Source organism: Hemicordylus capensis, chromosome 1 (assembly GCF_027244095.1).
Source record: "Hemicordylus capensis ecotype Gifberg chromosome 1, rHemCap1.1.pri, whole genome shotgun sequence".
Classification (NCBI taxonomy): Eukaryota; Metazoa; Chordata; class Lepidosauria; order Squamata; family Cordylidae; genus Hemicordylus; species Hemicordylus capensis.
In genome coordinates, this window is record NC_069657.1 from 82,708,086 (window position 1) to 82,731,634 (window position 23,549).

Consider the following 23,549-nt stretch of genomic DNA (forward strand, 5'->3'; position numbering starts at 1 on the left):
TGGAAGTGTATCACAAATGTTTCTCTGCTTGGATCTAGAAGAGCCTTTAAAATATTTTCTAAATGCACATGGATTGGCTTATAAGATCTCTCAAACCAAAAACTTTCAACAACATCCCTCATTTGAAGTGAACCCCTCTGCCATTTAGTAAATAGGTTGCACACTGAGTTTTATAAGCATCTTTCTCCCATAACCCTCAGATATATGTGTGTGCGCGTGTGCAGTTTTACTGGTTGCAGTCCCTTTGTTTTCTATTTAAAAACCCACTAATAATCATACAAACATTAAATTTCCATCAATGTCCCCATAGTTTAAATTATTCTGAGTTCTTTAACATTTCAGTATATGCAATGCTCAACTGGTGTCCTAGTTGCAATCTGATCCCACTGCATGTGATTTGTTCAGCTCTTCATGTTAAAACTGGAACTTCCTATACGATCAATCAGGGGCAGCCCTATCATGAGCCAAATGAAGCAGACCACAGAGTATAGGCCAGTTCCCAGGGACAGCCTGGCAGCCCACTCAACATCGCACCCCCACCCCGCAAGGCCTATAGAGGATTCCCTTCCCTTCCTAACAGAAAAGGAAGGAAGGGAAAGATATTTGGAGGAGAAGAAAAAAGAAGGGTACGTGATTATAATGGGGGGGGAGAAAAGGGAGGAAGGCATGTCATTTGATTCACACTTCATAAGGCAGCAAAACGCCATGGACTGGCACTGATTTAGAGATAAACATTTACCAAAACAGCTTTCTTTGCAGAACTGCTGAGCATTAGGGGAGGGTGTCTCATGGTAATGCTGCAAAGTTCCTTGGATCAGCTGTGCTAAAAGGTTGCAGTAGCAGCTCCAATATTTATAAGAGCAGTGCTGCAGTGCAGCAGAGATCAGGCTGACAATTCCCTCAACTTGTCATGACTTTGAATTCACCCCCCGCCCCCTGTGTCAGAGATAAGGAGGGCAATTCTGGAGACAGGACATGGTGGGAAGACCCTACAATCCAGACCCCCAACTGCTAGGACCCACACTGTTAGGACTCACCCACCCACCCCCATACCAGAAAACCAGAGGCAGCACCCCAACACAACCTGAAGACATGCCTTCATCCTCTGAGTCCTCCAAGGACCCGTCAGCCCAAGCAGAGGTCTCACAGCACTACTAGGGCCAGCACTAAGTAAATTGGGCAAGGACTCTTTAATAATGGAGCCTTCCTTAGGGAAGTGCAGGGCCACTCCACTCTAACCTGGGCAGCAGTCATCAAAACCAGCAGTCTACTCCAAGTTGCTGGATCAACATCCATCTTATTTTACTATACATTCAGCTTCCTCGTTCCTGCTGAGAGATCTGTGATCCTTTTCCCTTTCCCCTTGGAGCTGTCCATGGTCCGTTTTCCTCCCAGATCCCTGTCTGGGCGTGGTTTGGGACAGGTACAACCTGGGAGCTACTTTGGTGGTGCAAGAAGTAAGGCACCTGATCCCCACTTGCAGAATCCCATGCTGGAGATTCACAGCCCCATCCAGATGCAGGCAAATTCCAATCCCTATTTTTAAAAGAAGGTTTTTTTAATGGTCCAGAATTTGAGATTGCCTGAGGGCACTGCACTGCACAAGTGAGGGTACACTCATGGATAAGTGCCTTGTGTCACTGCCACACATACCATTTCAGCCACTGCATAGCAAAGAGCTGCATTGACATCGTATCTATAGTTAGCGAGGTTAGTGTTATCATGTATAATACCTAACTGGTAAAAATAATATGTCCATGGGTTGTTTGTTTTCACACCAGCTATATGTGGCAACCTATGGGAACCCTCACAACTCAGTTGTTGAGATCTGTCAATGGGGCCCTGCTGAAAATACTGTCTTATTAATGGTAGATTAATAAGATAGTATTGGTCCACCACAAGGTGCAGGACCTTTTCTGTTGTAGCCTCAGAACTCTGGATTGCCCTTCCATATGACACCCATGTTGTTCACTACTACTTCTTTCAGAGGCAGGTTAGAACTTTTCTTTATTCTGATGTGTTTCATAAACTCGATTTTTAAAATGTGTTTTCTCCATTTATTCATTACGTTTTTACTGGGATATTGTCTTGTTCTGAACTGTTGCATTATATGTTATGATTGGTTGATTTAATTTTTGGGCATACCTTGGCTTGAAAATATATATTGAAGGTAACATAAATATCTCCTAAATAAATAAAAACAGCCTTGTTACCTTTCTTTGCAGTGAAATAATTAAAGGATGTTTCTACATAAAACACTAAAAACATAGGAACTGTCTTCATGAATCAGATCATCTACTCCAGTCTTCTGTTTCCATTAGCAGCCATCCAAATGCCTTTGGGTGCTCCCAAGCAGGATATGAAGCCCAAAAGGCTTAATTAACTGAAAGGGCAAATAATTAAACATTCAGATCAGCACTACTGTAAACACATAAACATCCGCTAAAATATACACTTAATTTTAAAATGACGCTCTTTTGCTTCCCATCCCATATGAGCAGCATTCACAAATGCATACAAATAGTTAATTTTATAGCCTGCTTTTCTGCATACTATGCATTCAAAACTGCTGTGTAAATATAATGAAAGCACAATAATACACAATATGGAATATCAACAATGTCTTAAATATAAATAGCAGCAGTACAAACAATAGTTCAAAGAAACAAACATCTCTTAACATCTCACTGGAACAACACAGTCTAGGGATGTGCACAGAATCGGTCAGGCCAGTTCGGTTCAAATTTGAACTGAATTAAAACCGGCCCGATCTGGTCCTGTCACAGTCGAACTGGGCCCAGTCTGGTTCAACCACCTGACTGGTTTGAACCGGTTCACAGAACAATTCAGGGTGATTCGGGGTTCTGCTCATAAAGGGGAATCCAGTAAGGATTTCCCTTTATGAGCAAAGGGGCAGGGGGCTTCCGTAAGGTTACAAGAAAGAGATAGGGAGGTCAGGGGACCTTATCCCAAGCAAGTGGAAGCAGAATAGACAGCAGCAGGGGCAACAGCTCCCTTCAACCCCCGCCGGCCTCCCCCAGAACAGCCCAGGCTGGCTGCATCCCAGTCTGGGCCTTCTGAGACCCAGTTTGTGCTTCTGCACATGCTCAGAGGTGCCAACCAGGCCACAGCCAGCCCAGGCTGTCCAGGAGGAAACCAGGGGTCACTGAGGGGAGCCACTGCCAGCCCCATCCCCATGTATGCCGCCACCACTGCTGGCTCTCCTATCTCTTTCTTTTAACCTCAGGGAAGCCCCTTGCCTCTTTGCTCGTAAAGGGGAATCCTTACCAGATTCCCTTTTACAAGTAGAACCCCGAACTGATTCAAACCGGTCCGGCTCAAACTGGGGCCAGTCTGTTTCAAACTTTGAAAGTAGTTTGACACCCCCTTTGGGAGGCCAATCTTGTTCAAACCCAACCACTTGAACTTCTCCAGTTTGAGTCAAATTGGATTTGAAGCGGAACTGGTTCACACATCCCTAGCACATCCCTAGCACTATCTAAAAGCATGCAAGCAATCCTCAGCTGTTATTTTTAGAATCACGTTGTTGTCTTGGTGGGGAGGGGGAAAGTAGTAGTGCAAAATCTTTTTTAAAAATGTGCAAGTTACAGGTATGTGCACATAAGCTGCAATGTAAGGGATGTGCACAAATCGCGATTCAAAGCACGATCCATAGCACATCCCTGGCACCTTTAAAATGGAGGCGAGTGCCTGTGAGGAGGCCAGAACCAGGCCACGCTTCTGCGAGTGGAGCCACCAGTGATAAGGTGCCCTCTTACCATCACCCTCAACCACCATTAGAAGTTTTTTAAAGGTAGGGTTCATCCTTTTGCTTGTAAAGGGGAATCCTCACTGGATTCTCCTTTACAAGCATACCACTCGAACCGAATCGAACCAGTTCCAAACTGGTTTCATTCGAACCCGGGGTCGGTTTGGTCCGAACAGACTGACACCCATTTTTGGTGGACCGGTCCAGTTTGAAGTCAATCCAGCCCAGTTTGAATCGAACTGGGTTTGACTCAAACCAGTTCCACACACCCCTATCCAGTGTTGCTGGGGTAGATAAAGAAATCTCCCCTCATGAACTTTCTAACATAAAGTGCTCAGGAAAGCAGTTGAACAGACTTTTCACAGAAACACAACACAGAGCTATGAGAGCTGGGAAAATCCCATATATCCATCACTGAAGCACAAGACAAGTAGGCATTGAAACCAATGAGCCATGAAAGGCAACTCAAAAACTGATGTGTGTGTGTGTGCACTCAAAGTATAACCAAATCCACTCTGTGCAAATGTAGAAATGGATGCAGAGTGACAAGTGCAAGTTGAAAACCCGGTGAAAGATCTTGAGTTCAGGTTGTTACACGTAGCTCCACAATGAGAAGATTATCGTGTCTTTGAGCAGGTTTAAGACCCATAGCATCTCGAGAAGTATTATTTAATGTAAATAACTTACCAGAGGACATCTGCCCATATTACACAAGTTTTCCCAAAGCCATATTCATCTGAAGAAATCTGAGACATGAAATATATTACTGTGGGATCTTGAATATGAGGTTAATTCGCAAAGCCCTAAGAAAACCTAATTGTAATAGTGTAATGGAATAGATTACAGTCATCCCTCGCCTATCATGGTTTCCCAGTTGTGGATTTGAGTATCCACAACTGGGAAATTGTGACCACCCTGGCCAATCACAACCTGCATGTCCACGTTTTGGCAATTTTTTAAAATGGGTTTTTGGGGTGATTTGGGGGATCAGGGGGTCATTTCCAGGGTTAGAGGGTCATTTCTGAGGTCTGTGGCAATTTGGGGGGTTATTTTGGGGGTCAGAGGGTCATTTCTGGGGGTCAGGAAACAATTGGGGGGTCTGAGGGTGCTGGGTGGTCAGGGTCATTTCTGGGGTCAGGGGACATTTTGGGAGGTCAGGGGGTGATTCTTTCAAATTTTTACCTTGTTTTCATTCGCTTCATGACCATGATTCCCCTAACCCCCTGTTTGCCATTGAAACCAGTGTCTACCGCAAATTCGCCAACCATGAAGGTTTCCAGGAACAGAACCCTTTCGGTTGGCGAGGGACAACTGTACTGATGTTGGATGTTTATCCCATATTCTTCCCCTAAGTTCAAAGAACATTGAAACTTCAAAGAACATTTCACACGCCCAATAATTTTTCCCCAATCCCCACTTCCCCCTGGTGTCCCCCATGCTCCTCTAGGGCAGGGGAATTTAGGGGCAGCAAGGGAGATTGGGGGAAATCACTGTGCATATGACATCTTTTATGCAAGCGCAGCATTAATCTGGGTGCTGTTCACTGTCATGATTTTAATATTTGAAATCTCTCAATGAATTGATATGCCCCAGCTAACTTGGTAAAGAGGCACCTTTTAACATGGTGATTCTCTTTATTAAGCAGGTGGAGAGTAACTGGCCCTATCCACCCCCAGCACAGTACCTCCAGTGACTGTTGCTGGTGTCTATCTTATATTTCTTTTTAGATTGTGAGTCCTTTGGGGTCAGGGATCCATCTTATCTATTTATTATTTATCTGTTTAAACCACCCTGAGCCATTTTTTGAAGGGTGATATAGAAATCGAAAGAAGAAGAAGAAGAAGAAGAAGAAGAAGAAGAAGAAGAAGAAGAAGAAGAAGAAGAAGAAACAACAACTCCCGTTTTAAGATTGGGGGGAGGATCCTTCAGTTCCTGCAAGCAAACTGATAGGAGCCTACTCATCTGGAAGCCAAAAATACATAATGTCCTGTGAGGGCAAGCCTTTCTGCTGCATCAGGAGTGATGGAATCACAATCATAATCAATGTGGAGATGCAGTAAAATTACCTTCCCCCAGTAAGGCTGATGGGAACTAAGCAATACTAAACAATAGTAAAGCTCAACAGTGACTCATTAAGCCACATCTTCTGTGGGCGGGTGCTTTGAGCTCATAATTTTCTCATTATTTCATGAAAATAATGAATAAAAATTATTGCATGCTTTTTAGTGGCCCACTGGTCATTCTCTCATTACTCACTAGACTGTTCTACCTCATAGAATTACTGACCCAGAAACAGTGTGCTGGTGGAGGTGCATTTATTTTTCACATTTCTATACCACCGTTTGGGTGGTATACATCATGGGGGTCTTAGACAACCTCCCATCCAAGCACTGACTAGACTTAGAGCTGCTTAGCTTCATCAAGGTGGTTGTATTATGCACCCTCAGGCTGTGTCCTGGGACCCAGACTGTAACTTGTACCATTAGCATTTATCCAACACCCCATCTCCAAATATTGTTATCTTTGATGTCTCTAAAGCGGAAGCCCTCCAGACTCATAAAGGGGGACAAGTCCTTCCTGATCCCAAAAGGCTGCCACCAGGGCACATCAACATTATTATATCTAGGGATGAGCAGAACCGGTCTAGTGGTCCGCGGTCCGACGGTTCGGTCCGGGGGTTCATGGGTTCATGATCAAACCGAAACACACACACGCCCATTCCATCTGGACAGGAACCGAACTGCCGGTCCGGTCCGGCAGGTCCACGAACTTTTTTTTCTTTAAAAAAAATTAAATTAGAAGTACCTGCAGCCCCTTTGGGGGGCTTATTGTAGCCACGGGGGGGGGTCCACGAGGGTTCCCTCTCCCCCCACCAGCCTACCTCATCACCGCCACAGCCGGGTCAATGTAGCCTTTTTGGCCCTTTCGCGCCTCCGTAAAGGTGAGTGGCCGCCATTTTGGCTGCCACCGCACATGCGCAAATGCCCTCTGCAAGGCCGGGCATGGCCTACAGCCTCACAGAGGGTATTTGCGCATGCACAGCAGCAGCCAAACTGGCAGCCTCTCACCTTTACGGAGGCCCGAAAGGGCCAAAAAGGCTACATTGACCTGGCCATGACAGTGATGAGGGAGGCCGGCGGGGGGAGAGGGAACCCTCGTGGGCCCACCCCACCCCCCACCCCACGGCTACAACAAGCCCCCCAAAGGGGCTACAGGTACCTACTTATAATTAAAAAAAAAAATTAAAAAGTTTGCAGACCGGTCCGGGACCGGACTGGAGGGGTTCGCTGGGGGCCAGACCGAACTGGCCCAGTTCCGTTCAAGGCTGCTCCAGCCTCGAACCAAACCAGGCCAGACAGTTCCATGCACACCCCTAATTATATCATGGTAAGGTATGGGAAGCATATGTGCCTCAAAACTAAGACTCCCAGCAGTCAGTCAGGGTTCCTCTGCTACCAGTGCTCTGACAGACTGAGCTCTGTAGTTCAAGGGCATCATCAAGTCTGCAGTCCCAGCCTGCCTGAGATTTGTCAGCTGATCCTAAGGAACAGTCCCTGACCACCAAGCCTGATCAAGGTCTACCCTTGGAGCTTGCTCTTCAGATTGAGCAATGCCTCTGGTGTGAGGATGCCATTCAAGCTCTTTATTGATGCTCTGGAGCTTGACCCCTGATTGGCTCCAGTTTTGCACCTGCCTCCAGCCCCTCCCGTCCTTGTTTGCTGTTCTGGAACTCTCCCCCTGCCTGTTTTGAACCAGTTGCCTGCTTGTGGACTAATAACCAGCTCCCCTGCTGCATCCCAGAACCCAGTGTTCTGGAGTTTGGTCTTTGCTGAAGCCTGACAATAACATCTCTTATCAAGGTATTTGTTACAAATGAAAACATAAAGTGCACTATCCACACTTTAAGTCCCATTGGTTTTACCACACTTAACTTCAAATTAATGGGGCTCAGAAGGACTTAACTTTGATTGGATCGCGCCCTGCTCTTCTTCTTTGCTGCTACAACTCAGAATCTCTTAGGTATTTAACAATGTCACTAGGCTATCGGTCAGAAACCTTCAGTTTTCCTCATTTGGATGCCACATGTGGACTCATTTGGATAATGAAACCAAGTTTTTGGAACATCTAAAGTAGAGATGTGCACGGTCCGGACCAGTCCGGACCGGCACCGAAGGGGGGCCCTTTCTTTTAGGGCAGGAGGGCTTTCTTACCCCTCCCGCCTCTTCACCCCCTCCAGCGCCCGTATTTAACCAAATAACGGGGCGCTGGAAACCAGCCGCCCCCGCCCCCGCCGCCCCCCCAGCAGATTCACATAGAAAGGTGCCCACACCCCTGCTGCCGCCGTCGCCCGCCCGCCCTCCCTCCCAGCTGCCCGCCCGCCCGCCCAAGTCCTTACCCAAAGCTGCAGGGAGTAAACGAGAGGAGCTCCCGGACAGAGCTCCTCTCGTTAGAAAGGCCTGATGCAGAATGAAGGCGCTTTGCGCGCGCGCACATGCGCGCGCCGCAAAGGACGCCGGAGGCCCGGTCTACCCGCCAGGAAAGGGCTGGGTAGACCGGGCCTCCGGCGATCGGCGGCCCGGTCTACCCGGCCCTTTCCTGGCGGGTAGACCGGGCCTCCGGCGTCCTTTGCGGCGCGTGCATGTGCGCGCGCGCAAAGCGCCTTCATTCTGCATCAGGCCTTTCTAACGAGAGGAGCTCTGTCCGGGAGCTCCTCTCGTTTACTCCCTGCAGCTTTGGGTAAGGACTTGGGCGGGCGGGCGGGCAGCTGGGAGGGCGGGCGGGCGGCGGCGGCGGCAGGGGTATGGGCACCTTTCTATGTGAATCTGCTGGAGGGGGGCGGCGGCGGCGGCGGCGGCTGGTTTCCAGCACCCCGTTATTTGGTTAAATACGGGTGCTGGAGGGGGTGAAGAGGCGGGAGGGGTAAGAAAGCCCTCCCGCCCTTAAAGTTATACCCCCCACCCGGACCCGAACCAGCAAGGGCCGAACCGGTCCGGCAGTTCGGCCATTCCTTAGAATGGCCGCCGGACCAGTTCGGACTCACCCCTAATCTAAAGCCAAGCACAACTGCTTCTTTGTCAAGCAGTTTCTACCCCCTCCCATTGTCCTACTGCTCTTTTTTGTGACCTAGTTACAGTCTACAAGGGAAATCTGTCTCTCTTGAAATCTGGTTGTACCTTAAGGGCTGCAAATAATGGTACAGTTGGCCCAACTTCTGTTTATTGTAAGGAAGCTACTTCATGTGAAACAAGTGAAAGCTGGTGACAGATTCTTAGTTGACTGAATGAAATTCAAAGTGCATGCCATACAATACCTGCATGAGCAAGGAAAAAAAGCCATGATTCTCCAGATAAGTGTAATAAATTGAATATCTATGGTCGGAGCTGAATCAAGCAGCGACAAAAGAACCTCAGTCTAGTGCAGACTGAAAGGGGTTGCTTGCTTGTGAAAGAACTGATATATAAAGGATCCATCGAAAAAGCAAACTCGTGTATCTTCCTTTGTTAGGAAAACACTTGCAACTTACCATTTGATATAAGCAGGAGTGAAATACAAGTGATTCAGTTAAACAGAATGCTTTCAGAGAAGGGTTTGTATATGTCTGAATTTCTTATTCCTGAACCACCAAATAAATCAGTAAGGGTAATCACTAGCCTATTGTTTTAAAAAGTCCTATAGGGATCTTCCAAGAATGGAAGGAAGGAGAGTCTAGTGTTCAATATCTAGGTGTTGTTTCCCAAGTCTTTAATGTATTAAAAAATAATAATAAACACAAGTAATTCCCAGGAAGGACTCAGGATTGCTAGAACTAAAAATCTCTGCTTTAACTGAATCTTGGAAAATAACTGACATTGGCTAACATGAAATGGTTTATGATATTGACATTCCCAGATTACTAGAAGATTAAACATGAAAGGGCTGATTCCAGAGCAGAGAGGAAGGAATGCCCTTGGAAACAGAACACTTTTAAGATTTTCAATGAAGCTACTTATCCTAAGGAAGAAGACCTCTTGCTTTCTCCCATGAACTCTGCACTAGCAATGGGTAATGGATTTCTAGTATTTTGCAATATAGTTTTTAAAAGTTACATGCAACTAATTGTATGATAATGTCAGTCTAAAATAGAGTAAGAAGTTATATATGCATTAGTTTCTTTTAACGAAGTCTACCATTATCATGAAAACATCCTCATAATCACAGTTATCCTGATTAAAATGTTATCAGGATCAGTGAGCCCCACAGAGCTGATCGTGAGACTGCAGAATTTCAGGACAATCCTAGTCAAACTGCTCCAATTAAACAGCATTTAACCAGGATGGATAACCAGGACTGAATGCTAGTTATCTAACTTCAAGAAAAGCTGGTTAACCTGAGAGGTTTAATCAAGATTGCTCTGAAATTCTGTGTTCTCACAATCAGTGACACAGGCGGGCTCACGGATCCTGGTTAATTTTTTAATAGGATCTTTGTGACTGTGAGAATGCAGCCTATGTTTTTCTTCTAATACTCCGGGTCTGTTGGATATGGGTGTGGGGGAGGTTGTTGGAGCTCCTTTAAAAGGGTCCTTTTAAAGGGTCTCTTCTCCTTTCCTCCTCTGAGAAAGACTCCTCATGATTAGAGGCCAGAAGGTCCTGGCATGTGCCCAGAGGCGTTCTTACCCCCAAACCTTGGAACCCTGGCCCATGGCCTCCAAAGGCCCGGGGGATTCCTGCCACCTCTGTGAGCCCCACCACCACCACCACCACCACGAGCCCTCTTTCCCCTGCCGCCACAAGGCGGAACCTCCGATTTTTCAAAGTATGTCATGTGTGCAGCTGGGGGGTGGGGGTGGGGGTGAGGGGTGAGCCGAGCAGGCCTCCCCTCAACATGGCAGCAGTGGCGGGTGGAGCGGGAGTAGCTGCTGAGCCCAACTCTCCATACAGATCACCATGAGAACTGTGAGGCGCTCCAGAGCACCTGCACAGTTTGAATAGATTCAAACTGCGCAGGCGCACGGGAATGCCTCGCAGTTCTCAAGGGCCACTGGGCCAGGCAGGCAGGCTCAGCAACCACTCCCACTCCTCCCACCACCACCGCTGCCATGGGGGGAGGCCTGCTCGGCTCAACACTCAGCCCCCAGCTGAGCACATGGCAGCTAGAATACTTTGAAATGTTGTGGTTCAGCTTCGCAGCAGATCGCAGCAGAGGGGAGGAGAGAGCTCACGGCGGTGGTGGCGGGGGGGGGGCTCGTGGTGGGGCATCACGGCAGGGGTGGTCTGGGTGCCCAAATTGCCTAGGTGCACCACTGCATGTGCCTGTCCTTGACTGCCTAATATTGTGGTCCTTGGAAACTGAAAATTAGTAGTATAGAGGCATGAATAAGCTCAAGGGGATAACAGCCAGCATTCAAAGCTCAATGTTCAACTCATTAATCCCTAGGAAGGCCAGAGGTATGCCTAGATTTGAGGTAAGTGATGTCTTCATGAATGTGGTCCTCCGGACAGTAGTATTTTGCATATAGCTTAATAAAGAAAAGATGTAGGAATTAAGGGAATTATCAGTGTGATAGGTTAATGGAGAATGAACACAGTGGAAGTTACAATAGAATTAATGCAATGGAAGTTAATCTTAAAAAATTATGTGTCAATGAATACATCTATAGTTATATTCCCACACTGGAATTACACCAATATGAATGGTGTATATCCTTAAGTAATACAGATAACATCAAGAAATAAAGATGTGGTTCTTCAGCTACAGCAATGATTGAGACAGAAGACTCCTTTATGTTTCATACTCCAGATTGTGTGAAGTATAACAGCTAAAAACTTTATTTAGGACACAGATCCTAGTTATTTTTCAGTCAGCTAAAAACAGAATAGCAGCACCATTCTGACCAACATTAATCCCCTTCCAAAAGACTTTCCAGATACCTTTTCGTGTGGAGGGTAATTCTTCTCTCTTCTAGTGATGTACTAACTCTGTGCACAAGAATCACTATCCATCTCCTAAGAAATATAAAGAGAGAGGACCAACTTTACTGGCAGGGGACAGGGGAGAAGGATGGGTTTAAAAAAAAAAAAACTCTTGTAGAAGGTGTCTACTGAAGCCAGAGGTAAAGGTAAAGTGTGCCGTTGAGTTGGTGTCAATTCCTGGCGACCACAGAGCCCTGTGGTTGCCTTTGGTAGAATACAGAAGGGGTTTACCATTGCTTCCTCCCGTGCAGTATGATGCCTTTCAGCATCTTCCTATATCACTGCTGCCCAATATAGGTGTTTCCCATAGTCTGGGAAACACACCAGCAGGGATTTAAACTGTCAACCTCTGGCTTGGTAGCCAAGCCATTTCCCCGCTGCACCACAGAGATGCACCTAGGTAATTTTGGAGCCTGGATCTAAGGGCCTTTGGAGGCTCTCCCCTGCCCCACTCTGCTGCAAGTTAAACATCATTCCCCCCGCCCTCTCTCTCTCACACACACACACACACACACCGTGACACACGCAGTATTTTTAACACATGGGTTTTTGAGGGCACAAACAGCAACTGCACTCACAAGAATGTAAGAATGTAAAACAGGTATATTTATTCAAATATATATTAGTAGAAACATTTCAACACACAATCTAAAAATTCCCACCCCACATATTTTTTCCTCCACTCCCCCCTCTGTCTCTAAAGCAGAGGTCATGCTCGATGCCCGGCACAGGTCACAGTCACGTTTGGTCACCCCGTGCTGTGCAAGCTGGCAGCGCAGTGACCACACCACCCAGGACAGACTAAAGAGGATTTGGGGGGCCCTCAGAGGGTGTGGAGGCCCTGGACTTTGGCCTGGAAGTCCAGGGGTTAGAGTGCCTCTGAATGAAGCATACAAAAGAATAAGAGCTCCAAAGGTTTGGGTGCAGGGAATAAAACAGTGAGTAAAAGTAGCCAGTGTGGTGTAGTGGTTAGAGTGCTGGACTAGGACCAGGGAGACCCGAGTTCAAATCCCCATTCAGCCATGATACTTTCTGGGTGACTCTGGGCCAGTCACTTCTCTCTCAGCCTAACCTACTTCACAGGGTTGATGTGAGGAGAAACCTGAGTATGTAGTACACTGTTCTGGGCTCCTTGTAGGAAGAGCGGGATATAAAATGTAAAATAACAATAAAATAAAATAAAATAAAATAATTCAGAATTGGTGGGCCATGAAATATGGTACAGGTATGCATGGGTGGATTTTGTGACATATCTAGTAATGCTATCCTGGATACCAATCAATAGATGTCAATGGTACAAGTACAACAGAAGGACATGAACTTCTGGGTGAGGTGGGAGAGCATTTGCTGGAGTATGGTATCTGGCCAAATTAGTGAAGGCTGTGCAGTCTTTCCAAGAAAAAGAAAGTACAACATTGGGCATTTCATACGTACGTACGTACATATATACATACATGAGTAGTGCTGGACAACTCTAAATAAGCTTGACTGACTAAAGGATGGACAGGGAAGAAGTATCTCCATTATTCCTTCTATTGGCCCTGGAGGAGTCAAAGGAGTAGGAGGAAGGCCATAACAGACCCATTTCAAACTGGTTTTCATGTGGGCTATAGGGCTGAGACTGCTTTGGTCGGCCTGATGGATAATCTCCAACTGGCTATTGACAGAGGGAGTGTGACTTGCTGATCCTTTTGGATCTCTCTGGGGCTTTCAATACCATCAACCATGGTATCCTTCTAGATCGCCTGAGGGAGGCGGGATTGGGTGGCACTGTTTTACAGTGGTCCCGCTCCTACCTCTCTGGCAGATTCCAGATGGTGTCGCTGGGAGACTGTTGTTCTGCTAAGCGAGAAATGAAGTGTGGAGTCCCACAAGGCTCCATACTGTCTCCAATGCTTTTTAACTTCTAAATGAAACTTCTGGGAGAGATCATCAGGAGGTTTGGTGCTGGGTGTTATCAATATGCCGATGACACTCAGATCTACTTCTCCATACTGACCTCACCAGGAAATGGCATATCTTCCCTAAATGCCTGCCTGGAGGCAGTAATGGACTGGATGAGAGATAACAAACTGAAGTGGAATCCAAATAAGGTGGAGGTACTGACTGTGGGGGTTGAGACCCAAGAGATGGTTTAGATCTGCCTGTTCTAGATGGGATTACACTACTCCTGAAAGATCAGATATGTAGCTTGGGAGTACTCCTGGACCCAAATCTCTCCCCAGTTTCTCAGGTTGAGGTGATGGCCAGGAGCGATTTTATTGGCTTTGGCTGATACATCAGCTACATCCATTTCTAGAAGTGAATGGCCTTAAAACAGTGGTACATATGCTGGGAACCTCCAGGCTTGACTACTGTAATGCGCTCTATGTGGGGCTGCCTTTTATGTAGTCCAGAAACTACAATTGGTACAGAATGCGACAGCCAGACTGGTCTCTGAGACAACATTTTTAACACCGGATTTATTTATTTATTTACTTACTTACTTACTTACTTACTTACTTATAAAAGAACTACACTGGCTGCCAATATGTTTCCGGATGAAATACAAAGTGCTGGTTGCTACCTATAAAGCCCTTAATGCCTTGGGTCCAGACTATTTAAGAGAGCACCTCCTTCCTTTGTCATGAACCCTGCTGCCTGTTACGATCTTCTGGAGAGGTCCGGTTACAGTTGCCACCAGCTTGTCTGCTGGCGACAGGACCAGGCTTTCTCTGTGGCTGCCCCAGGGCTTTGGAATATGATCCCTGCTGGAATAAAAGCATCTCCTTCTCCATTTGTTTTCAGAAAGAACCTCAATATTCTCCTGTTTTTGAAGTCTTTTAATTAGAATTAACTTTAATAATTTTAAAAACTTGTTTTAATAACTATTTTATTCTATTTTTATTGTGTCATGTATTTTAATCTGTGACTTTTAAATATTTTAAATTTTGTACACTGCCTAGAGATGTACATATCAGGCAGTATAAAAGTATGATAATTTAAAAAAAACAAAACAGCTTGAGCCCAGGGTATTTAAGAGAGTGCCTCCTTTGTCATGGACCCCGTTGCCTATTAAGATCATCTGGAGAGGTCTGGTTATGGTTGCCACCGGCTCGTTTGGTGGTGACTTGGGACCGGGCCTTCTCTGTGGCTCCCCCGGGGCTTTGGAATATGCTCCCTGTGATTGCTTTTAAAAGTCCCTCAAGACACACCTGTTTTCTCAGGCTTTAAATGGGAATTAATTTAAAACTGTTTTTATCTTATGAAACTGTTTAACATTTTTATTCTGTGAAATTGTTTTAATTGTTTTTACTCTGTTTTATATTTGTTTTAAATTGTGTACACCTCCTAGAGATACACATATCAGGCAGTATAAAATATGATAAATAAATAATAAATAATTTCCTTTGCTTTTTAGGTACCAATTGGAAGGCCCAAATTGCTCACAAATCAGTTGTTAGCAATAGCAAACCCTAGTTAAAAGCTGCTGAAATGTAATTGGATTTTGTTTCCATTGACATTTTTCTCAGCTGGATACAGAGAACCAAATTTTGTGACATAGAGCAAAACGTGACATCCAAGTCTATAAGGATGACATCTGCTTTGTCCCACTAGAAGTCCACATGATTCTGCTTGAAGGAACAGATGGCATGACCAAAAGAATGACATTCTGAAAATGTTAAGAAGATATTTAATGTACAATGTCTTGACTGAAAATGCCTTTTGTAGAAGATTGAGGTTATGGTTGGGTGACTTTGCAAAATTGCAAGGTTCTGCTTCAGGGGGGAAATGATATGTAGCTGTAGTGCTGGTTTTCAATGCAAAGAGATAAATCTGCATGATCATAATGTGCAAGAAGAGAATTGCAGTTGATGTGATTATCAGCTTTGTTATGAGAAATGTGCAAATATTTGGCATTCTGACACTCCCAAATGAATAAAACTGAGAGCAGATTCCTAGAAAAGATATGCATTAAAGAGTGAAAAACTTGTAAAATTATGAATTCAATGGTGAGGACCAGTGTTCCCTGTAAGAGGGATTCCCAGAATGTTGTTGACTACAACTCCCAGAATCCCCAGCTGCAAAGGCCTTTGGTTGGGGATTATGGGAGTTGTAGTCAACAACATCTGGGAATCCCTCTTACAGGGAACACTAGTGAGGACTTCCCTCATTTTGAGCTACATAATATTATTTTCATGTATACAGCATGTGCAGCATCCCTTAGGACATATCTACATCGAACTCATTCCTTCTCCTCAGATACACCTTTATTTTGTCTTTAATCCAAACAGAGGATCTCCCAGGAAAAGGAAACGAAATAGAACTCTATTCTCTTCTCAAAACTAACTCCTCTTTTCTGCTATAATGTCTATAAAAGTGAGAGTGCATATAGGTAGGAAAAAATGAACTGCTGCTTCAGTGTAACACAGAAACAATACCCCTCCCAAATTTACATGGGAGAGATATACCCCATCACAGGCTTTCTGGTGATGATGGAGAAACAGAAAATGAGGATGGGCTCTTCATAAATACATACTGTGTTAGTGACATCACACACATTTCTGTACATGCACTGCACAGTATCTCGGGAGAGTGAAGGAGTCCCATATGGTGCCTCAGCAAGAGAAGACATCATTCACCTACTACAAAAATATTGCAGAGAGACCTAATGCCCACCCAGAGTTGCAGCAAATATTTAGAAGGTAAATGATTGAGGCTAGGCTAAGGTACTAGGACCAGGCTGAATATTAATTACACAATAAGTACTATGCACTGCTTCAGGGATTCAGCCCTAATATCAGTTGTGATTTTCAAAACATTTGTAAACGGAAACAATAACAAAGAGATTTCACTTTCATTTGAGTTTTTCTGGTTTTGAGCAGCAATTGATTGACTCGTTTGTATTTTGCCCCCAACAATATTATCAAATCATCATCTGAATGGTATTATTTTTCATCATTCACTGATGTTGATAGGGCACATAGTAAATATTTAAATGTGCAGTTATAATTGGAAGTAGATTGGTTAAGTGACAGGTGATCATAATAAGCATTTCCAGTTAACAACTGCAAATATCTGCAGAACATAAATGAAGTTTGATTCATAGGTGGGGAAAACCTCTTAAGCCAGGCTTCTGAAAATAGTTTAAAAATACAGATAAGGTGTCCCCAAACACTACAAATAATATAAATTAGCAACATCTGGCTCAAATATCCTATACTTTGCTGAAACCCTGCAATTCTTTCCCTTATCATCACGTAACAGACATAAAAGCCCATCTTTTCACCCATGCTGTATGCCTATGTTTGATCTATGCAAGAGCAAATTCCTGTATGCCATTTGTACGTCAAAGCTGGACATCAAGGATATTTGAAATATGAACCTCCCACAGAACACTTGTGAGAACCTGTACACTTTTTTAAAATGTTACAGAAATTTATTGTGACTGACTTTTGATGGCTAGGGTGACCCCAATGAGGACATTGGATTTATTCCTTGCTATGCTGCTTTAGTCTCATTACAATGGTTACTTCATACCACCATTCCAATTCAGAGCCCCATATGCATTGCATATGCTTCCAAGTACATCTAGAGCTCTTGCACATGCAAGTTGCAACATTCATTTTAATGGAGGAAACAGATTGTCATTTTAATGGAGGATACAAGTTGCTACATTCATTTTAACGGAGGAAACAGATCAATGGAGGAAACAAGGAATGTGCACACAAATCAGCTCCTTCCATGGGGGTGGGGTGGAGAGGAAGCAGTTGTTTGGGGGAGAATGAAGTTTGCTGAACACACTAGAGCTACTACATGTAGGGGTGTGCATGGAACCAGTTTGGCTGGTTCGGTTCAAATTTGAACCAGATTCAAACTGACCCAGCCCAATCTGATTCTGGGTGTGGCCAAACGGCACCCGGTCCGGTTCGGCCATTAAACTGGGCCAACCCAATTTGTGGGCCAGTTCAGGGGATATATTTGTACATCTCTCACCATCCCTGCCTGACCACCACTTACCATGCAGAACCGGTTTGCCTGAACTGGGCCGGTTCAGTCTGTGACCAAAGCTTCAAACTGGCCCTGGGTCAAGGTGAACCGGTTCTGCACGTACCATTTGTGCACACCCCTAACTACATGCATTCAGGGGTGTAACTACCATTCGGCTAGGGGAGGCGGCTGCCTGGGGGCCCCCACGCCTCGAGGGGCCCCCCAGAGGCAAGTCACATGTGAAGTGAGTGTGTGTGTATCAGCGAGGGGCCCATTTTAAAATTTTGTCTCTGGGCCCACTCCAGCCTCGTTACACCCCTGCATGCATTTTTAAATCTCTCGATCAAAGTGTGTTTAAATATTGTTCTCCACCCAGAGTTTCTGGGATGGAGTGGGCTAAAAACAAATTAATCAGTTGGGGAAATATTTTATTACATTTCATCATTATATCAGAATTGGTGCTATTCAAGGCACTAACTGATAGTAGTCATGTATGTGGCTAATTGAGAACCCAGTTATTCCTAACTGCATTTTTACATTGCATTATAGTATAGTTAGTAATTAATACACACTTTGGTTATGTATCTTAAAATTAATATATGCCTAAACTGAACTATTGTCAATGCCTGACGTCTTGACTACATTTAGTAGAGGAAGCACTATTGAAATGTGGTAGTTATTTAGAGTAACTCCTGGGTAGTATTGTTGAAAAAAATGAGTCTGGGTGTCAGCCAATGTGTGCACTTCTTTCATTAATGCCTCTTGGTTATCTGCTAAAGCAGTGCTCAGTACAGCTGAGAAGACTGGATTTCAGCACCACTGAAACACCAGCAATATTGTATGGAAGGTAAACCTGTCAAACACACTCAGCTCAATTGACCAGAAGAGCTACTCTTAGCCAGAAAATAAAAAGGCAAGCTCAAACAATGGTGCTCAAGTAGTCCCCACAGGACAGGTCATGTCATGGCAAAGGGCAAGCAAAATTCAGCTGCATTCTGGATGGACAGCAGGAGCAGTTGTGACACATTCATGAGGAAAAGGACAGAAAGCTTGAATGGCAAAAAGGTACTGCCTCTGGTGTGCCATTTGTCCAGGGTAAGAACAAGATCTCCCCCCGCCCCCACTTCCTCATTGCTTAAATCTGTAGTGGCATGCAAGGATTTCAACATGTTTGAAACCCTTGCATGTCACTACATGGGAAACACTGCATCAGTTTCCCAATGCAAATTATCATCCTCCAGATACTACTATTAACCAAGTGTGCAGACACATTTTCCACAGAGCTGCTAATAGCAGCTGGTGGGGTGGGGGTGGATTTGCATCAGCAGAAGGGGAGAAGTTAACACTCCCCACCACACACACACTTGTACCATGGCCCCAGTCCAAATAATCTCTATGACTGTTTGGAAAATAAAAAGATGTCAGGAAAACTGATCATGGATTTCTTATATCACACCTAACTTGGTGCAGAGATCTGAAGATCTTACACTCTTGCTTGGAATGTATCAAGAGCATTCTTTTTTCACCATGAACAATTTAACAGGGTAATGTACAAAGCAGACAGAATGTGGGACATGGGGTGCTCAGATGTGGGACATGGGGTGTGATGCAGACAATAAGGGTTGGATGAGTCTTGGGATAAATTCAGTGTTCTAAGTACAGACATACCCTTGGTTTCCAAAATTGGTCAATTTGTTTATCCGAGTGGCTCCACCTTGATCTTTCAGTGAATCTGTACTTTCACAGATCATGAACAGCACTGTAATCAGTGAGAACACTGATTTTAAAATGTAATAGTAAAAGCATGCTCTACCTTCTAGATAGAACAAAAATCTGTTGAGTTGGAAAATGAAACATACAAAAATTGAGAGATCTGGTTAATCAGGGATACCAGATACCTGCTGGAATGGATTATTTTATTGTCTAAACCTTTATGTTAATTCATTATATGCTATGTTCAGCATAGCTCCTGTAATAGGAATTACATATGAACAGATGAATGGAAACTGCTGTACATGAATCAAGATGAAAAGCCTTTAGGAACCACAGTTTGATTTAGCACAGAGATCAATGCTAGAGGCCTTGGAGAAATAATTAATTTTCATAGAGTATCAGGAAGTAGAAATCTTTCCTGGATGGTCAATGCACTCTGAAATGTGAGGCTCTGGAGCTCCATATAACAAATTTAATTATACATTACAATACCCTAAGACCTATCAAAATCACATATTGACAAACCTGTTTGTGATATGGTGTAAAGAAGCCCTTCCACTATATATATATATGAATATTTTGAAAGAGAAAGAGAAATGAAAGAGAATCTCAACATCAGTAGAGCATTGTCCTTTGGTTCAGCATCCAGCAATCTATCTGTGCATTTGTCCTCATACTCAGAGCCTATCTCTTGCCCCTATCCTGAGATCAATTTCACTCTAGGAAACACATCCACTATAATCTGAATGAAATCTGAGCTTGAATTCCAGTTTCAAGTGAATCTCTGGATGCCTACTCCACATGACACTTTTCCCAAAGAGAGAAGGCTTGGGTGTACTCCTGCAAGCCATGCCACACTAGTACACAGCCCCACTGATTTCTCCTATATCCACATGACAAATGTAGGAAACAGTGGTTTGTGCATAGGCAGCAAAGCCACAAAATGGTATATATATGCACAAAGCCTGAGGCCTCATCTACCCTTCTTTGTCCGGTTATTGCAAACCAGTTCCGGCTGCTTTTGCATTACAATGAAGACCCATGGAAAACCTTTGCACAGACATGGTAAGGTAAAGTGTGCTGTCAATTCGATTTTAACTCCAGGCGCCCACAGAACCCTGTGGTTTTCTTTAGAATACAGGAGGGGTTTACCATTGCCTTCTCCCATGCAGCACCTTCCTATATCGCTGCTGCCTGATGTAGTACCAGCGGGGATTCAAACCGGCAACTTTCTGCTTGTTAGTCAAGCATTTCCCCGCTGCGCCCCTTAGGATGGACTTGGCCTCAATTTTGTATCTCTAAAACTAGGTAAAGAGTTACTAAGGTTTGAGTGAAATACATTTTGCAGGGTTGGTTGGTTGGTTTCCCTTTGTACCCCACATGTTGACCCACAAGCTCTCAAAGATTGTTTCAGAGATGAACAATGTGAAGATTGTGACGAATATTAGCAGTCAGGAAGTGAACCCTCAACACACTTGAAGGCTGCTTCATATTAAGCTTGCTGCTTTCGCCCTTGAATGACTCCCTGACTTTTTTCCACACATCTTTCACTGCAGTTTTGCCGCCACCACCACCCACCACCATCAGCCCACTTCCCACATCCCTCTCTCTACCTTTAATTGACAGCAGGTAGAAATTCAGTTGCCCCCATACTGGTGGTGACACAGCACTGGAAGATGTATGGCTACCAGTCTTAAATCACAAAGCACCTATCAGGGGGAAATAGTTTTTATGAAGGAGGTTATATCATGTTATATTTATATTTAGTATTTAAGTATATGTTTGTAAATATTTATAATAATTGTTTATATTATGTATATGCATTTAGGGTTTTTATAAAGATGTATTTATATTATTCAGTGGTGGTGGTGTGTGTATGTATGTAAATTTATTAATCTATTCTGTTCAATATCACAGATACCAATATGTCATTTTTGAATAATTTATATTCGACCAAAGAAACAAATGAGTTGTTTACATAAGTTGAAAATGGCACCATAAAGCATTAAAAAGGAAAAGAAAGGAAAAGGTAGCCACTCAAGGGGACAATGAACCAGCAGCAATTCAAACAGAGACCATCTCCTTCCTGAATAGTGCAGCCGCTGCTCCCTCCAGGCTCAGCCTCCCATCTAAGGGTGTGCAGAACTGGTTCAAATTGAACCCGGTTTGATTCGAACCCACCCAGTTTGACCAGTTCAAGCTCAAACCAAACTGCCCCCCCCCCCGCCCCGAAAGGGGTCGGTCTGAGTTCAAACCGAACCGGGCCCGTTGCAGAAAGAACCAGTCATGTCCGGTTAGACCGGTTCCAGATGCTTGTAAAGGGGAATCCAGTAAGGATTCCCCTTTACAAGCAAAGGGGATCCCTCCCTAACACAAAAAAGTGGTTAGAAGGGCAGGCGGAGGGGTGGACAAGATGTCATCTTACCTGCTGTGGCAGCATGGCGGCGGCAGCTCTTCTAGGCCCCACCGGCACTCCCCCGCCTCACTAGCGGGAGACCAGGTTACGGCCCCCACACTGGCCCGCGCTGCTGGGGGGGGCGGAATCACTGGCAGAGCCTAGAGTAGCTACTGCTGCCACCGCCACGAGTAAGGCGACCTCTTGCCCGCCCACCCTGCCCACCCTTTCAATCACTTTTTAGTGTTAGGGGTGGATCTCCTTTGCTTATAAAGGGTAATCACCTTTACAAGCATCTTGATCCGGGTCGGACCAGACCAAACTGGTTTGACACAGTTCGAATGAACAAACTGAACCACCGTCCCTTCTAACAAACTGGTTCGCGGACCTGTGGTTTGGTTCAAATTCAGTTCGAATTTGAACCGAACAACCCAGAATGGTTCCATACACACCCCTACTACTCCTATCCCTTGGATTATGGGAGGGGCTTCACCCTTCTCCCTTTCATGAGGACTAGCCACTTTGTGGCTACCGTAGAAGGGCGAGAGGGAAAGGGCCACTCCCTTCTCCTGGTGGGCACAGACCCTGTGCTTTTTGGATGACAGGAAGAAATCCAGCAAATGCAGCTGAGCTGCGTTCCCCAGGTTGGAGGAACTCGCACCTGTTGAATTCCTGCAGTTGTCGGGGGAGGGAGGAGGGGGTTCACAGTCCTGTCGCAAAAAGCAGCCCGGCAGAATCACCTCCGACGAGTAGAACAGCCGCTCGAGGCTGAAAGCCAGCCGCCCCCTCGTAGGTTCCTCTTCTGGCTCCTCCTCCGGCCCCGGATTTTGCGCCGGAGCCGCGCGCGTCTGCGCTCCCCTGGCCCGCTCTCCCCCCGCCCGCCGCCCCCCACTCCTCACAGGCGGCAGCGGCGCCTCCAAAGTCGTCAGTGCAGAAGCCGCGGCGGCAGCAGGAACTCCAGGCAGAGGCAGCAGCTGTCCAGCCAGCCGGCTCCCTCCCGCCGCCTCCAGCGCCCGACTACGGCGGCTTCAGCAGCAGGTAGAGCCCCCGCCGTCCGTCACAGCAGCGCCGGCCCAGGGCAGCCTCCATCCATGCCCATCCCCAGACCGGGGGGAGAGAGCAGCCTGGGTCGCCTATTCATTCTTCCTCTCCTCTTCCTCCCCCCCCCCTTTGGATACAGTAGACTCTTCCTGGGCTGAATGGTGAATGTGGGGGTTGTAAAGCGTGAGGGGTTGTCAGGAGCGTTGTTATGCCTGCAGAAGGAGGGAGTGTCTCACTGTGGAGGTAAAGGGGGGGGGGGTATCCCTGGGAAGTCCTGTCAGTCAGGGGCCGGCTGGGTTCACCCCTTTGATGCATGATTTCTCTTTATGAGGCTTTGTTCTGGAACGGGGTATTGGTGGCGCTTGCGGGCTGCTTGGCCCCCTTGCAGAACCCTGGCAACCGAAACGGGGGTGCAGATTGCAGCGCTGGCTGTAGATATTATCAACATACCACAGCGCTGTGGTATTTTGGTCAGCATCTCCTGCCCACTGCAGGGGCCCTTCAGGTAGCCCCTTGTCCAGGTGTGAAATCTCCCCCTCCCACCACCGTCTTTGCCCTGGGCAACTGCGAAACCCAAATGTAAAAAATAAATAAAAGGGGATGTCTTAGTGTGGTTGCTGAAAGGGCTGGGAACAGAGGGGTGGGAGGTGTCCCCCACTTTCTGTAGAGATGCGAAAATCAGAGAAAGCCATTCTTTTCCGTGGAACTA

General features: G+C 45.6%; 1 protein-coding gene and 1 long non-coding RNA gene across 5 annotated transcripts in view; one reads left to right on the forward strand and one right to left on the reverse strand.

The window, feature by feature from the left end:
* Positions 1–22,636, reverse strand: LOC128340615 (uncharacterized). Of its 4 annotated transcripts, none has more exons than XR_008313835.1 (4): positions 21,830–21,940; positions 11,680–11,754; positions 2,214–2,383; positions 1–58 (listed from the first exon to the last, which is right to left on the reverse strand). It is a non-coding gene; the product is annotated as an uncharacterized LOC128340615 (long non-coding RNA). The 4 variants fall into 4 exon arrangements; XR_008313834.1 differs by lacking the exons at positions 1–58; positions 21,830–21,940 and adding exons at positions 4,457–4,515; positions 22,461–22,636 and having other exon boundaries at positions 2,044–2,383; XR_008313833.1 differs by lacking the exon at positions 1–58 and adding an exon at positions 4,457–4,515 and having other exon boundaries at positions 2,044–2,383.
* C1QTNF4 (C1q and TNF related 4) overlaps positions 22,576–23,549 on the forward strand; it is a 24,386-nt gene continuing 23,412 nt past the window's right edge. The window contains exon 1 of the mRNA XM_053285898.1: positions 22,576–22,837. The gene's annotated coding sequence lies outside the window, so the exon portion shown is untranslated. The remainder of the gene's footprint in view (positions 22,838–23,549) is intronic.